Source organism: Apodemus sylvaticus, chromosome 9, assembly GCF_947179515.1.
Source record: "Apodemus sylvaticus chromosome 9, mApoSyl1.1, whole genome shotgun sequence".
In the NCBI taxonomy this organism is placed as follows: Eukaryota; Metazoa; Chordata; class Mammalia; order Rodentia; family Muridae; genus Apodemus; species Apodemus sylvaticus.
Genome location: NC_067480.1, coordinates 24254249 through 24269608, shown reverse-complemented (window position 1 = coordinate 24269608; position 15360 = coordinate 24254249). Strand labels below are relative to the sequence as shown.

The 15360-nt window shown below is 47.0% G+C and overlaps 1 protein-coding gene across 7 annotated transcripts in view; it reads left to right on the top strand.

The window, feature by feature from the left end:
- Positions 1-15360, top strand: part of Agap1 (ArfGAP with GTPase domain, ankyrin repeat and PH domain 1) — a 432542-nt gene that overhangs the window by 265981 nt on the left and 151201 nt on the right. The gene's annotated exons all lie outside the window — the stretch shown is intronic.

The following is a 15360-nucleotide window of genomic DNA, read 5'->3' as shown; positions in this document are numbered from 1 at the left end:
AGGACACTCCATACTGTGTTTTCAGAGTATATATATCCCCATCCTAAGGTGTATGTCTGTCTGTCTGTCTGTCTGTGTGTATATATTTGTGTATGCACATGTATGGAAGATACATATTATACATGTGTTCATAGGTTCTGGTATATGCTAAGGTGCAGTTGTGTTCATGCGTGGACAGACGTTCTTTCTTGGGTGTGAATCTCTTTGTGTGGCTCTCGCTTGAACACCCCTTGGGAATAGATGTGGTTCTCCAGGCGGCCTTGATGGTGGAAGGATGGCATATCCAATCCCGGAGACCCACCTGCAACAGGGCCTGTGCCTTTTCCAGAGCTGCTGTACTGAGCACCATGTGCTTCTGCAACTCTTCCGCCCTCAGGCTCCATCCCTGAGCACACAGAGATGCGCCTTTCCAGGCCCTCCCTACCCTGCAGCAGCCCAATCGACAAGGAAGGCTGCCCTGTCTTGGGTTTTGTTCTTCCTCAGATCCTGTCAGACCAAAGGCCTCTTGTTACCAGCTCTGGTGTTTCATGTGCGTTAGAGAACAGAGCTGGGACTCGGTGAACAATAATAATTAAAATTTGGCTGGTGGCTCCACTTCTCTCTGCCCTGTATTTATCCTGGACTATGCCATATCACCCCTGTCCTCATGGGATATATGGAAGGAAACTCCTCAGTTTCCTGTTTCCTGTTGGGGAGCCCAGTGGTTGTCTCCAGAAGAACACCCTGGCCCAGTGACTGTAGCCCATTCTGCTCCCTCTCCTAGTCTCTCCCAAGGCTTAGATGGTGCAGACCCTGGTCCTCCTTGCTTGTATGTGGAGGGGAGAGGCAGAGGCACTGGAGAAGCACATAATGGCAGACTGGTGCCCACCATAGTCACAGGGCCCCATGGGGCTCCAGATGGTGAAACCAGAGGCCATCTTGGCAAAGTGTCTCAGTACAGCAGGTTCTGCCCCAGACCAGTGCTGGGCATGGGCTGTGTGGTCTGCTTGGAAGTTGGAAGATCGCACTGACGTTCAGAGCCTTGATTGTTGTATACTGTGTCCTTGAGTGTGGCTGGCAGATGTCTTTCCTGGAACCCAGAGAATCATTCACTAGGCAGGGAGTTTGGAGATACAGCCCTCAGGATGGCTTTCAACCCTTTGGAGTGCGGGACCCAGAAATTTCCACCACACTGAACAAAATAAAAAGCTAATGTAGCTGGATATCCAAGGAAAAGCCCTTCCAGAAACCAAAGATGCTGAGGGGATCACTTAGTTACATGTTGGGCCTAAAACTGGGATCCCCCAAAACCCACTCAGCTTCCTCCTCTTTCTCTCTCAGCTGATGCTGAGTGAGTGAACCTGAGAGCCAGGTTAGGTAACCGGAAGTATGCCCACTTGAGGCAAGAATGAATACCTTCACAGGGAACATTCGGCCTTTTCAGGACGGAGGGAGTTCTGGGCAAAGGGATGGGAGTTGTAAAGGAGTGTGGGCTGTCTGCTGCCTTGGTCCAGGACTGACAAGCCAAGTCTGCTGTTTACCTCTACTGGAGCGTATGTCCTGACAACTTCAGGCTTTTAAATAGAACTGAAGCAACCAAGAGCAAGCCTAGTGGCTCTGTGAAGCCTGCTGGTGCCTTCATCTGTTGACTCAAAGGCTTGCTCTTAATTGATGATGATGATGATGATATCATCATCATCTGTCTTGGCTGGGCATGGCTCAGCTTTAAGAGCATTGGCTGTTGTTCCAGAAGATCTTAGCTCAAAGCCAACTCTAATTCAAGTTTTAGGAGATCCAACACCTTCTGGCATTCTTAGGTATGTGGTACACAGACACACGTGCAGGCAAAACACTTAGAAACATGAAATAAAATAATAAGAAAAGATCTTAAATCACTCATCTCCCTGAACTGCAAGGCTCAAAGCATTTCTCTGTCCTGGGGAGGAGATCTATATATGAGGCTCTCCTGGATTTAAGGCTCATTCCTGGATCCTGATGGGAGGGGTGGGGTGGGTGCAGAGCAACGCGTTGAGAGATCCTTGGGTTCTCTCTCCGTGGACTTAACTCTCAGCCGTAGGGAGCACCATGATGGAAAATGGAGGGATAATGAGAAAGAACCTTCGCCCTGGGGCTCTGCGTCGCAGCAGCACCGCGGCCTATTCATCTTCCGTGTCTGTCGGGGAACAGCCACTTGCATGGCTGGCAATACTCCTCTTGGAGTAGTCTCTGTGTGGTAGACTTCCTAAATGTCTGTAAGAATGAGCCCTGCAAACCAAGGACATGACATGGGGACCCTGTGTGAGAAAGCAGGCCACGGTCGGGACCAGCTCTGCCTTCCTTGCAAGGGGCCTGGCAGCTGTCTCCAGCCCGCCCTGTGCATCAGGCCAGCCGGGTCTGTATGGATCGCTTCCCTCTACAGATGTGTTTCTCCTCCTTACTGATACCCTCTTGAAACCAGATCAGCCCTGGGTTTTCTTCCCTGATACGCAAAGTTGGAACTAGACTCAGGAAGGGACACCTTTTACTCTCTAGATCCATTAGAGATTAGATAACTGAGGCCATGCTTCTAGCAAGACGTAGTCACATATACTGCGAGCCTTCAGTTTGGCGCTTTTCTGAGACAATAAGTAGCTACAGTGGAAATTGTCGTCAGAATTTAGATTTTAATAGCTCCAGCGTCTACAGGCAGACAGGAAACCGCTTGACTGATACATCAGAACAGGATCTGAGATGATTCCTAACTAGGTCTTCTGAAAGACGTCTTCCTGAACAAGCAGTTCCTCTCACAGCAGCCCCTGCAGGCAGAGCACACTGGCCGTTTATCACAGGGAGACTTGAGGTTGGAGGAGGCAGAATCTCTGATCATGCCTCCCCACAGCACCTCACATCTGCCAGAGTGAACCTCCTACTCCCTGTGGAGAACATGCAGCCACACTCAAAGCCCAGGGATAGCTGTTCCAGCACCATGCAGAAAACAGACCGGCTTCTGCCTCAGCAAGATCCCAGGCTCAAAAGACCGTATTCTTGTTCCCACATGGAGAGCCATTTGACAGGAAACGGCCAGCCTTCCTGTATCTCGAACATGAGCGTAGTCAGTGAGTCATGTTGGTGACGCATAGCTTGAGTTTGTGTCACTTAGGAATAGTGGGCTGCTTTGCTTCTTAGTGAATAAGTGCCAGGGCTGTTGTGCACTGTTCTCACCATTGCCCTGGCCAGTGGTTTACACAAGCATTGCTCATTGCCTCTGGGCTGTGTCGCCCTCAGTGTGGTCACACTGGATGTCAGGGTTGTGGCTTTGTAGGGTCCTTGATCCAAGATGGCCTGAGTTCCAGACCTTACCATTAGGATCGTTGACCACAAAATGTGCACACGGGTGATCCATCATGGAGTAGCATAGTGGAGTAGGAAGCACGTGCGCACGCACACACACACACACACACACACACATACACACACACAAAACCAATAATGTCTTACCACCTGAAAATAGTAGTACAGTATGAAGAGCCCTCTCAGAGTTGGATTAGGATTATGTTACAGTCTTAACATGGAAAACCAAAGGTTGGGATCTTGCCCCCAGCAGTCAGTATTGTTCTGGTCTGGGACCCCTCTTTTAAGTTTCCGAGGATGGCAGAAAGTAAAAAGAGCTTGTGGCTTTTCTGGGTCTCAAGAGAACATCCTTGGGGGCAGGGCTTCCTCCATGTTGGGATAAAGGCCCAGTAAGCCCATGATGGGTGACACATCAAGGTCCTTGTTACGTGAATGTTGTCACTGCAGGTGGCATTTGTTGCTCTGCTGGGTGTCCCTTAAAAGCCTTGTTGGAGACATAGTCTCTAGCCCTGGGACTCTACCAAAAGAGAGGGAACTTCTAAGGAATGAGGGCTAATTTACAAAACAAAAACTAGGCTATTTGGGGGACAGGCCTGGAAGGGGACATTGGACCCAGCACCTTTCTGAAGCTCTCTTTGCTTCCGAACACCATACAGTGACCATTCCCCTTGCCAAGTGGTCCAACCACAGTGCGCAGCCATGACCCCAGGCCTGCCTGGAGTGAAACTGTGAGCCAGCCAACTCTCTTCTTACACATACATGTCAGAAGTTACTTGAAGTACCCGGTTCTGCCTGGTTTCCTCAGAGTAACGGCACTCTGCTGTAAGTTCTCTGCAGCCTGCCATCTCTCCAGAGAAGAACATCATTTTTGTGTTGGCTTTTTCTCTCTCCATGAGAGTCTCCTCTCTTTATTCTTTATCCTTCAGCTATCATAGCACCACACCAGCTCTCTACTGCCGTGAGGGCTGACATCCTGTTTGGGTGGGTGAATGTGGAGAGTGGATGGAGTAGGTGTGTTGAGAGGTGGGTTTGTGGGATTGGATAGATGGGTAGAGGGACAAGTCAGTGGGGAGGGAGATGCTTTGTGGTAGGAGGTAGGTAGAGGTGAGCAAGCAGTGGAGGGATGCAGGGCTGATGGAGCAGGTGAGGCGTGGAGCGAGGACAGATGGGTGGACGGTGGGAGGTCGGAGTGAGACTGTGCCACTTCGCCTGCCCTTAAAGCTTCAGGGCTAGCGCTCCTGAAGTCATAGGGGAAGAGTTCACTCAGTGGTGCTTTTAAAGCCACAGGGAAAAGCCACAGCCTGGTACAGAATCTGTCCTGTGGGGAACGGATGTGATGGATGGGCAGGAGGTGGAGGCTGCCGCACTTTGTTCTTTAATTGTAGTAAATTGTAGTCATTATTGTTACACAACAAAGGTGCCATCCTGGACAGACAAGGCACTTACTGGTAAACTGCTCAGCTGGCTGGCATGTTCAAGTCTCAAGTCGGTGCCTAGTACCAACAAGAAGTGACTGCTGGGAGCTGGACGCACCTAGTTTTAAACCCTACTTGTGGGAGGGCTATAGGAATGGCTGTAACTGTGAAGCCAGCCAGCCTTCCAGAGCCCCACTTTGAGAGATGTGCACGGGACATTCTCCAGACCCCCTCATGAGCCTTGGAGTCTTCTTAATAAGCCCTTTGGCCATCCAGACTCCTCTCCCTAGCTGTCCTGTGGTTATAGTCTGCCACAGGATAGGGGAGGCCTGGTAAATATTTTTGTCATTCATCCAAATTTCTTGTAAGCATGTTTAAAAGCAGTGTCATACACTTGGACTGACTTTGCTGTGACAGTGTCTGCATTTTCAGGGGCCCCCTGGGAGACCCAGACTTTTTCATATACATGGTTAGAGTCTATGTCAAAGTTACATTCTGTCCAAAGAATTTATTTTATGCTACTCCAGGTCTTGGGCAATGTTTCAGATTTAAAAATAAAAGTGAAGCTGAGGAGAAGGTGCACTTTGTACTTTGTGTGCAGTGTGAGGACCTGAGTTCGAGTCCTCAGAAGACCTGGAAAGCCAGGTCCAGAGAGCCACATCTGTAGTCCATGGCTTTTTCCATGTGATGGAGGCAGACATGAGAGATGCTCCAAAGTTCTTGATCCACTAACCTGACATATGCCATCAATGAAAAGGAGACTTTCACGGGGGAAGGCCAGGTGTACTGGAGGTTAACCTCTGACCCCCACACATACCATGACATAGGTATGAACATTTACATGAACACAGGCTCACATACACATATCAGACCATGTAAATGCATCTAGCCAAAATGTGCACTCACTCCTGTGCACATGTGTCTGGATGCTGATGAAGGGTACCTTGAGTGAGGCAGACCGGCAGACCGATGTTTGAGGGCTCCGCTGAACTGCTTCCTGAGGATGGACACTGCTGCCTTGCTTGTTTTAGTAAAATGAAAGTAGGGTGTGTGTGTGTGTGTGTGTGTGTGTGTGTGTGTGAGAGAGAGAGAGAGAGAGAGAGAGAGAGAGAGAGAGAGAGAGAGAGAGAGAGAGAGAGAAACAGAGAACTCGAGCATGTGTATAAACACAGACTTAACCGTGTGGCTCATGGTTCTGAGTCTTTAAATTTCTAGAAGAGTCCAGGAAACATTAATATACCAAATGACAGTCCACATAGTAGTGGCTATCCTTTGTACCCAATTTGTATCATTTTGCACCCCCTCCTTTGGGGGGCCTTTTAGTGTTACAAATTGTGGCCAGAAATTCCCCAGAAAGGCAGATAAATCAAAACCCGATATTTTCCTGTGGTGACAGTCACCACCGAGGTCTCAGTGGGAGAGGATGGCCAAGGGGATAGCAAATGCTCTCCCTCTTCCTCTGAGAGATTGGATTTCATTATTCTATTTTATAAATATTTTCTTCTATGGCTCATAACCTGATTGCCCGCTTGTTGCTAGGGTCTTGCAAGGTAGGGCAGGGTGACGCTGGCGAGGCCTGTCTCTTCTGCTCAGGTGTGCCCGTGGCCCCGAAAGGAAACCAATCAAGGTGCGATTTATGTTCATTAAGTGCTTGTCAAAACTGAAAAATTTTCTAATCAACAGCAATCTAGCTGCAGCCCCCTCAGTGGCTGGGAGGGCCGCCTCTGTGCCGGCTACTCGCCTGTTAACAACTCTAGGCTAAGAAACCGCTGATGATTACATTAGGCTAAGCTACGGAGTAAATGAACCATGTCTTATTTAGGTGCCACTAGCTTCAGAGCCTCCTGCCCCGCAGGGCACTTGATAGCGTTTTATGGCTTTAAAATTAGTGTAGCTTCCCGCTTGCTGCAGGGTGCAGCCTGTTATGCCTCTGAACTCAATAAGCAAAGGGAAGGGGCCTTTTGTTTCCCCCCTTAGTTTTGTGGGGGTTTCTGCCCTTGCATTTTAGCAGGTTTTACTTTGCATCTTTTCCAGACAGCATTTTGCAATAAAAATGTCTGACTGCCAGATACATGCCTCCCCCACCAAAAAAGAGGAGGGGAGAAACGTAGAGAATGACAGCACACCAAGGGAGTTTTCCCCTATACTGTAAAGTGAAAAATCGACTCACAGTCCCCTGATGGCGTCTCGTGTCGGAACTGCTATCTGAGGTTGGGAATAACACCTTTAGCTCAAGAAATAGCTGTATAAAGTGGGAGACGAGGGAGAAGCAGTGGGCAGAAGTGGTGAGGGCCTTTATTGACTAAGAGCTGAGGCACTTTCTCAAGCCTTTCGTGGATCACCTTAGCTTAAACCTCATAGCAGTCCTCCCACAAGGCAGGAAGGCTGCGGGTGGATGCGTAGACCAGGATGCTGGCGCCACCATCCCTACACTCACAGTGAGTGAGAAAGTGGTCATGGTCCCTAACAGCCACTCGGGCTGCTTGGTGGAGGCCTGCCCTCTCATCTGGAGAAGCCGTGTTGTCTTCTAACCTCAGTGTGGGACAGGCGATCATGAAAATCCTGAGTCACTGCCCTCATGCAAGTTAGACCTGTATGTGGTCCTGTCAACTACCCCTGTGGGCCTGAAGGGAAACGGGGACATCTGAGAAAGCAGCTCACAGAAAGATCTGACAACAGGAGATTTCTAAGCAGGCCTATATGGATTCTTATAAATTAGAAGTACTTAAAATTTGTGGTGCTTCCAGTGGGACCTTTGAGTGTCCCCTAGGTCACGTAACAGAGGTAAAGGCATTGTACCCTCCACTGTAAGAGCCTGCTCTTCCTAAGTCAGTTCTTTCTTACAGTGTGTCTCTTCTAGCCAGTTTATTCAGTAACAGTCTGAAGACTTAAAGACATCAGGCAAGCCAGACACCACTGTGCCGAACATTTCTGTAGAGCAGATGCTAAGATGACCCGCGACTCTACCAGTATTTAAATAAACTAAAGTATTAGCTAGCACTGCCCTGCCTGAGCAGTTTGCCGTGGTAAAGCATGCCTTGCCCTCAGAGATGCCTGCAGCTCCTCAGGTGACAGACAGTCTTTCACATAGCGGGCGCATTCGTCCGGCACAGGCTACATTTGCACATGCATGGGTTACAACTGGTTAATGTTCAATTGAACCTAAAATAAGAAGACTCTTTCTTGCAGTGTGATGCTCAGTAGAGTAAGTCAATCAAGACAGATACAATCAAAGGGCCAAAGGTATATTCATAATTCACTGTGGGATTTTCTGCTATTTAGATTTATATTACAATAACGTATCCCCCTGGGCTGATGTTGGAATTTCGCCCATCATAGCAGATGCTGGTCGCACTAGTGAACAGAATGGAGAGAGTCGCCCTGCTGACGTGCAGGGGTGAGCCCACCCTGGCCCTTGTACTGTCATAGGGAAAGCGGACTGCCAGTGAACCCCAGCTAGGTTCCCCCAGCTGCCAGGAGTAGCGTAATTACCCAGACCAGTGAGGCATTCACCAGGGCAGACAGTCTCCTAACTGATTCCTCAGTCTCAGTCACTGTGAGACTCTTATTTGGTGGCTGCCTTGTTCCCGAGATGGCCCAGGGTCAGGTGTATATGCACTGAAAAGTGTCCTTCTTCGAGAAGGCCCTTGCAAAAGCAGAGCACTGGAATTCTGTCAGGTGTCTTGGGAAACAAAACTATTCCTCATAGAAATTTTGTAGCTTTGAAGCTGCCTCCTACCTTGCTATTGTGACCAGGACCCTTTGGAGAGAAGGAGAAACTGTGGTCTTTGAGTTGCATGATCTGAAAGGATGTGGCCAGATTCTTCGTAGTCCTTAAGCATTTCCGTGGTATTTTTAGGTGTGCGCCTCTCCTCTGCCCGTGACTATGCATGAGGCTATTGTTTATCATTCATACGTGTGGGACTCTCATATGTGCTTGATCTCTGTGAATGGCGGGTGCTATATCTGTCTTTATGGATTAGTTTCCTTTGAAAAAATATATTAAATGGAGTTTGGGAATAGCAGTGTATCTAACAATGGCTTCTCTTACATACACTTTTTGTGTGAGATTTTTTTTTTTTTAAACAGAAGTTAATGAACTACCGCTTCCTTTTTGAACCTGGGCATTTTCAAAGTATAGTGAAAATAAGAAATGGGTCTTTTTTTTCATGCCAAGCATTCAAACAAAATTTTAAATGTTCAAGTTCATTTAAAGTAAGGACCTACACATTCTGTTTTCAAGTAGATAATAGTTCTATGAAAATATATTTTACAAACCAGTGAGATGGCTCAGTAGGTAAAGGTGCTTGTCACCAAGCCTGACACCCTGAGTTCAATCCCTGCAAGTCACATGGCAGAATGCAAGAGGAGACTACAGGTGCTGGCTGGCCACATGTGCCTCTTGCCATAGATAAATAAAAGGAGAGTAGTTTTTAGAAGAAAGCCATGAAGTAGCAATGTTCTTTTCCATTTTTCCAAACCTCTTTAAGTCCTGACAATTCTTGTTCAAGGTATAAGGCATCTACTCACATAGTCGTAGTGGAAGAGGGAGATTTATATGAGTACTGTTTCCACTCATCCTTAGTATTGCTCTTTGATGATACACTAAAGCACAGTGCATGCATCCTAGAATTCAGGAGTGAGCCCGGCACACTGCACCATGAATGACTTTTTGTGTGTTTTATCTACATAGGCCTGGCATTAATACCATCACCAATCTTTTCAGAAAATGTTAAGTATTTGAAAGATACCAACCTCGTGGCTAGAGAGAAATAAGGGTTTAAATTTTTCATTTTTGCAAGGGAGCTCAGATTCCTTCATTAGTCGCTAATACTATCTGTTATTTTCCTTGAAGGACTAGTTTTATTCTTTTTTTTTTTAATTTCCTAAGAGATAACTATACCGTTTGTGTGACAGTCCTTCTATTAAATGAAAACATTGCTTCCCTTAAAAATGGCTAGTTTAGCTGGTAATTCCAAATGAGGCACCCAATGACCGTCAGACAAGAAGGAAGGCTTTGATGGTTGAAATTCAGAAAATGAAAGTAGCTTTTTGTTGTAAAATGCCCTGTCACTCTTGCAACATTAGAACAAATTGCCATACAATTAAAAAAAAAAAACAAATTACCTCCTAGAGCCATTCTGAACTGTTTGTTGTCTTCAGGATCCCCTAACAGGCACGGAGGGCCACACTTTGAAGATTGCTAAGCTAAATTACAGAAGGGAGGACCAACTTCTGACTTTGTTAGGGTTTTACTGCTATGCACAGACACCATGACCAATGCAAGTTTTATAAAAGACAAGATTTAATTGGGGCTGGCTTACAGGCTCAGAGGTTCAGTCCATTGTCATCAAGGCAGAAACAAGGCAGCATCCAGGCAGATATGGTGCAGCCTCCTGCTGAGAGTTCTACATCTTCATCTGAATGCTGCTAGTGGAAGACTGACTTTCAGGCAACTAGGGTGAGAGTCTTAAGCCCACACCCACAGTGACACACCTACTCCAATAAGGCCACACCTCCTAATAGGGTCATTCCCTGGGCCAGTCATATATAAACCATCACATTCCACTCCCTGGCCCCCATAGGCTTGTTCAAACATGAGTCTATGGGGGCCATACTTAAACATAGCATAATGCGAAATACATTTAGTCTAACTTCAAAAGTCCCTGTAGTCTTTAGCAGTCTCAACAAGTCCAAAGTTCAAGGTCTTTTTTGAGATTTATCTAATCACTTAACTGTAATCCCCCATGCAAGACTGGAAACCAGCTGGGCAAAGTCCAAACTCTGCATCTCCATGTCTGGTGGCAAAGCAGTCTTCAGATCTCCAACTCCTTTTTCATCTTTGTTGACTTCAACAAAGTTCTGTCTCCTGGGCTTGTTCCACTCCCTGTTAGCAGCTTTCCTTGGCAGGCATCCTGTGGCTCTGGCATCTTTAACATCTTAGGGTCCCCAAGTCAATTTCAGCTTCACAGCTTCTTGTTCCAATGTCTGAGATCCACACATGATCTTCTGTGCATCTCCAAAGAGCTGGTGTCACTTCTCCTGCTCTGCCTTCTATAACACTCAAAGTTCAGGTTGATCTACTCCGCTGCCACTGCTATTCTTGGTGGTCCTCCAAGGTGGTCTTGTGTGCTTAACTCCTAAGCTTTACTTTACATAAAGGGAGTGGCTCACCAGGTAGAGAGGCTTCTGGTGTGGGACCCAAGTTTATCCTCTGACCTATACAGAACACACACACACACACACACACACACACACACACACACACACACACACACACACACGGGGTGGGAGGGAGAGGAGAGAGAGAGAACGTAAATAAAAATAATAAATACAATCTTAAAAGAAAACAAATTTTGACATGTGTGTAAAAGTTATCTGAAACAAAGTAGTATATATTGTAGCAAAGTGTCAACTTTATCAACACATTGTATACTTAGAGGCCAGAGCATATTGGGAAAATCTAACTGTAGCAAAGGTTTACTTTGTCTGACATTTGTCTTTAAGCATTGAAATTCTTTTTAAAATTATCTGTTTAACAAAAGTGGTGTTGGTTGATTCTTAACTAGGCTAGCAGCGAGTAGAGCAGGCCTTGTGTTGTAGTAGATGTAGTTTGGGGGTACAGATCACAGTTTGTGCATTTCACTTTGGCTTCATGTTAACTGCTTTGGCTAACCCCACGAATGCATCAGCAAGCCATCCTTCACAGGCATCTGAACGTAACCTCCAGATGCAAGGCAGCGAGAATCGATCTGCTAAGAATATTTTTAGGAACTATTGATGGATTGCTGTATTTTGTGCTTAACTCAAGTGCCAAATGCCCCAGAGGTGACGAAGATGAACTTCCCCTTTACTGAACACCGTCTAGGCTATCACGCACACAGAAGGCTTGGGGATGGCTGGGATTGCTTTTGAGGTTCTTGGGGGAAATTTTCTTGACAGCCTTGTAACTGTCTGCTGATGGGAGTTGTGCAGCACTCAGTCTGCAGCAGCCAAATGTTACCCAGCTGATCACCTTCTAGTCCAGGGACACCTAACAGTGAAGTGTGGGTCCACATTGTACAGCAGCTAAACAGTGAATTCTCAATATCCGGAAGGATCTGGAACACAGAGGCGCTAATGGCCCCCCATCTTTCTCCTAAGGCCACCCTACAGAAGGCAGGAGCCACGTTAAACTGTGCTTCTGTCAGCAAGCCGAAAGCTCTGGGTCTCTGACGTGGCTCTCAATTGCAAGCAGGTCTCTCTCATTGCACCTCATTTGCATCTGGGACATCAATTAGCATGTTTGTTGAGGCTAATTGAATGAAACTCAATCATAGCTCTTAATTGCTTGACTATGTGAAAAGAAATCACATTAATGCAGCTAATTAAGTGTACGGCAATAGATGCAATGTAATTAGGAGCAAAATGTAAAAAACAGGGGAAGGCAAAGGTGCAGGCGCGGGTGCAGGGGGACAGCAAGCATGGCTGCCGAGCTGTTGGCGCATTCTGAACGGGTCCCTTTGCTCTGGTACCCGCTTGGAAAAAAGAATCTACACGATAAGCGTGGACAAGTTGAGGAGAAAAATGCAAATAGGTTTGCAATTACTACTTTTTCAAGCTGTTGAGGGGCGGGAGACGGCACCTCTGGGGGGCCTGGCTCTTGAGTGGGCCCCAGGGACTTGTTAAGTGCTGTTTAAAAGTACTTGGCTTTGAATTACCCTCATGCCTTGTTAAAGGTTTTTTCCCCTCTTTTATCTTCGATCAGCATTTTCTGCAGCTAACATGGAGAAGGGTAGCTGAGTGGTATTTGCATATCAAAATAAGCTTGCTGTCTTTATTTTACCCAGCGAGGTCCCTGCCTCACACTCACCCATGATCCGAACATCCTGTCAGCTTCTGAAGACACCACATTGTTTAGTGATCCCAGCTTTAATTCCTCAAGTACCAAGCCAGGCAGAGATGAAAAGGCCATGTTCTTATAGAAGCAGGATCAAACTCAGAGCAGTTTTTCTCTTGGGAGAGGAAACAAGGCAGAGTGGACATGCAGGAGTTGCCGGATGAATATTCTGGTTTCTGGTTGGTTGGTGGGTTGGTGTGTATGTGTGTGCACCTGAACCTGCAGAGGGTAGAGGTTGAAGTTGGGTGTCTCTGTCACTTTTTCTCCCACCTGCAACACAAGTGTGGCTAGGCAGCTGACCCACCTCCCCAACAAGGAGATCATAGGCAGACTGCAGGTCAAGCAAGCACCTCGCCAACCATGCCACCCTCAGCCCTCTGATACTCAAGTTTCCTCGAGCCAATTCTCATGCTGCAGTGTCTCGCATGTGCAAGAAAACAGATCGGCCAGCCCATGCTGGGCTCAAGATAAATGTCTTCTCTCATCTTGTTCTCATCCAGAAAGCAGACTCTACATTTCTACAATAATTTTAAATAAAATATCCTGGTTATTGTATGTTAAAACATGCCTATTAAAAGAGCCCACGCTGGGCCTTAGTCACTCTCTGATTAGCCTCATTTTGGAACTCATAAGCAATAAATGCTCAATTACACTCCTGTTATTGTATTTTAATTTGTCAAGAATCGGCATTAAAGGAGAAAGTTACAGCAAGTTGGTATTTGAGAGGAGTAACTGCGCAGGAAAGAATTCGCTGTTTGCAAGCAGAGCTCTGTTTGGAAATGGGCTTGCGTGTGGGTGGGTGTTAATGGCAGGCATTAGAGATGAGAAGAACAGCCTTTTTTTTCTGAAAACCTGCCCTGGCTGGAGTCCCTTTCTTCCCTGATAGACCAGAGTTTGGCTTGCTGTCTGCAGTGCCGGTTTCCTCCCACCAGAGTTCACACCATCCTTCAGTCTGACTTGATGATGATAAAAACTTCTATCGTTGATCCATACCCTACCATCTTGGGGCGGGGCACGGAAAATACAGCTCACATCACTGTGACCAGGAAGCAGAGAATAAATCCTGGGAAAGCTTTACCCATAGTGCCACGGTGTTCATAGCTCCCACCTCAGCTTAGTCTTCAGGAACTTCCTGTCAGCATACCTAGAAGCCCAGTTCCTCTCTGCCCTACATACTTCTCAGCATAACCAAGATGGCAGTCAAGAGTAACCATCACAGGCGGCTTCCGGGTACCTGGTCCGCTAGACCGTGGACATTGTTCTATGATTACATCACATGGCTTGCCTCTTTCCCAGGAGTGAGGACAGACTTGTCCTGACCCCCCACCACTCCATCAGTATGCACCACCCTGTTGATCTCCAGCAGACTAAAGCTCTGACCTGCCTGTTTTGCATGTGTGGGTTATCTATCTGCGGCTGCTAGCTGCACAGCCGGGAGCTCAGAACAAGTCAATTCTTCCAAAGGTGCTCCAACCTGAATTGAATCACTTAGGGCAACACAAATTCCTGAGTTTACCAAGAATCCTATTTCCTGCTTCCTTCCTAGTCCTACTTCCTGCTTACTGTTAAAGTACCTGAAACATTATTTATCTGATTCAGGATGTATCCTTTTTTGATGTGTGATGGGTGAGTCCTGCCGTCTAAAGTCTCACCGCCCCCCAAGAGCACCACAGGCTGACAGCTAGGCTTTCGGCACACAGCCGTTTTTCAAGGACGCTCACACAACTTCTTTACCTGACACTCTGTTCCCAGGTATTGTGTTTGTGCCATTGTATGGAGGATTGTTAAATGACTTAGCCCAGGCTACCCTCTGATAGTTGCTGGCTGCTGGCTGCCAACATTCAGGAGCCAGGGGACCGGTAGATTCGTTTCTAGGCTTTTCTTTCCCTTTGTCTTTAATTTTTGGCTTCTTTCAGTTGCCTGAAAAGAAGCATTTGAAGGAAGGGTGGGATTTCTACTCCAGCTCTGCAGAAGCTGGGAGGCTTCTGGTCACATCACCCCTGTCCTCGGGAAGCAAATCCATTCAGCCTTCCAGCATGTTCTTAGTGACTGTTTCCTTCAGGAAGCCTTCACTTTCTAAAGGCCACACAACCTTCCCAAGCAGCACCCCAAGCCAGAAACAGAGTGTGCAAACACACAGCCTGTGGGGGCATTTCTTATGGGAGGCACAGGATAAGCATTCTTGTTTGTTTATTCTTGAGGTTGTATTTCAATTACAACATTTCTCCCTTTCTTTTCTTCCCCCCAAACCCTCCCGTAAGCACCTCCCTACTCCCTCAAGAGACAGGGCCTCTCTCTTTTCATCAGTTGTTACAGCGCACATGTATATATTTATATGTGCACATACATCCCCAGATAAGGCCTTGCAAATCCGTATAATGTTACTTGTCTGAATCTTTTCAGGGCTGGCATGGGACAGCCAACCGGTGTGCTCTTCCTTGGGAAAGGCCACCTTCTCCAGTTCCCAGCTCTCCTCCGTCACCTGTAGTTCTTTGTGGGGTTGAGGACTCCATGGCCTTTCGCATGCAGTCATGCTGGTGACTTTGTAGAAGGGGCTTATGATGTTAATAGGAGAACATATATATTCTTGTTAGTGCCCACTGTGAACATACTGTTGTTGTTCCTGTTGTTGTTGGTGGTGGTGGTGGTGGTACCTCGTGTCCCCCAGTCTGTCTTAGTTAGAGTTTTTATTGCTGTGATGAAATACCGTGACCAAAAGCAAGTTGAGGAAAAGTTTTATGTGGCTTACACTTCCAC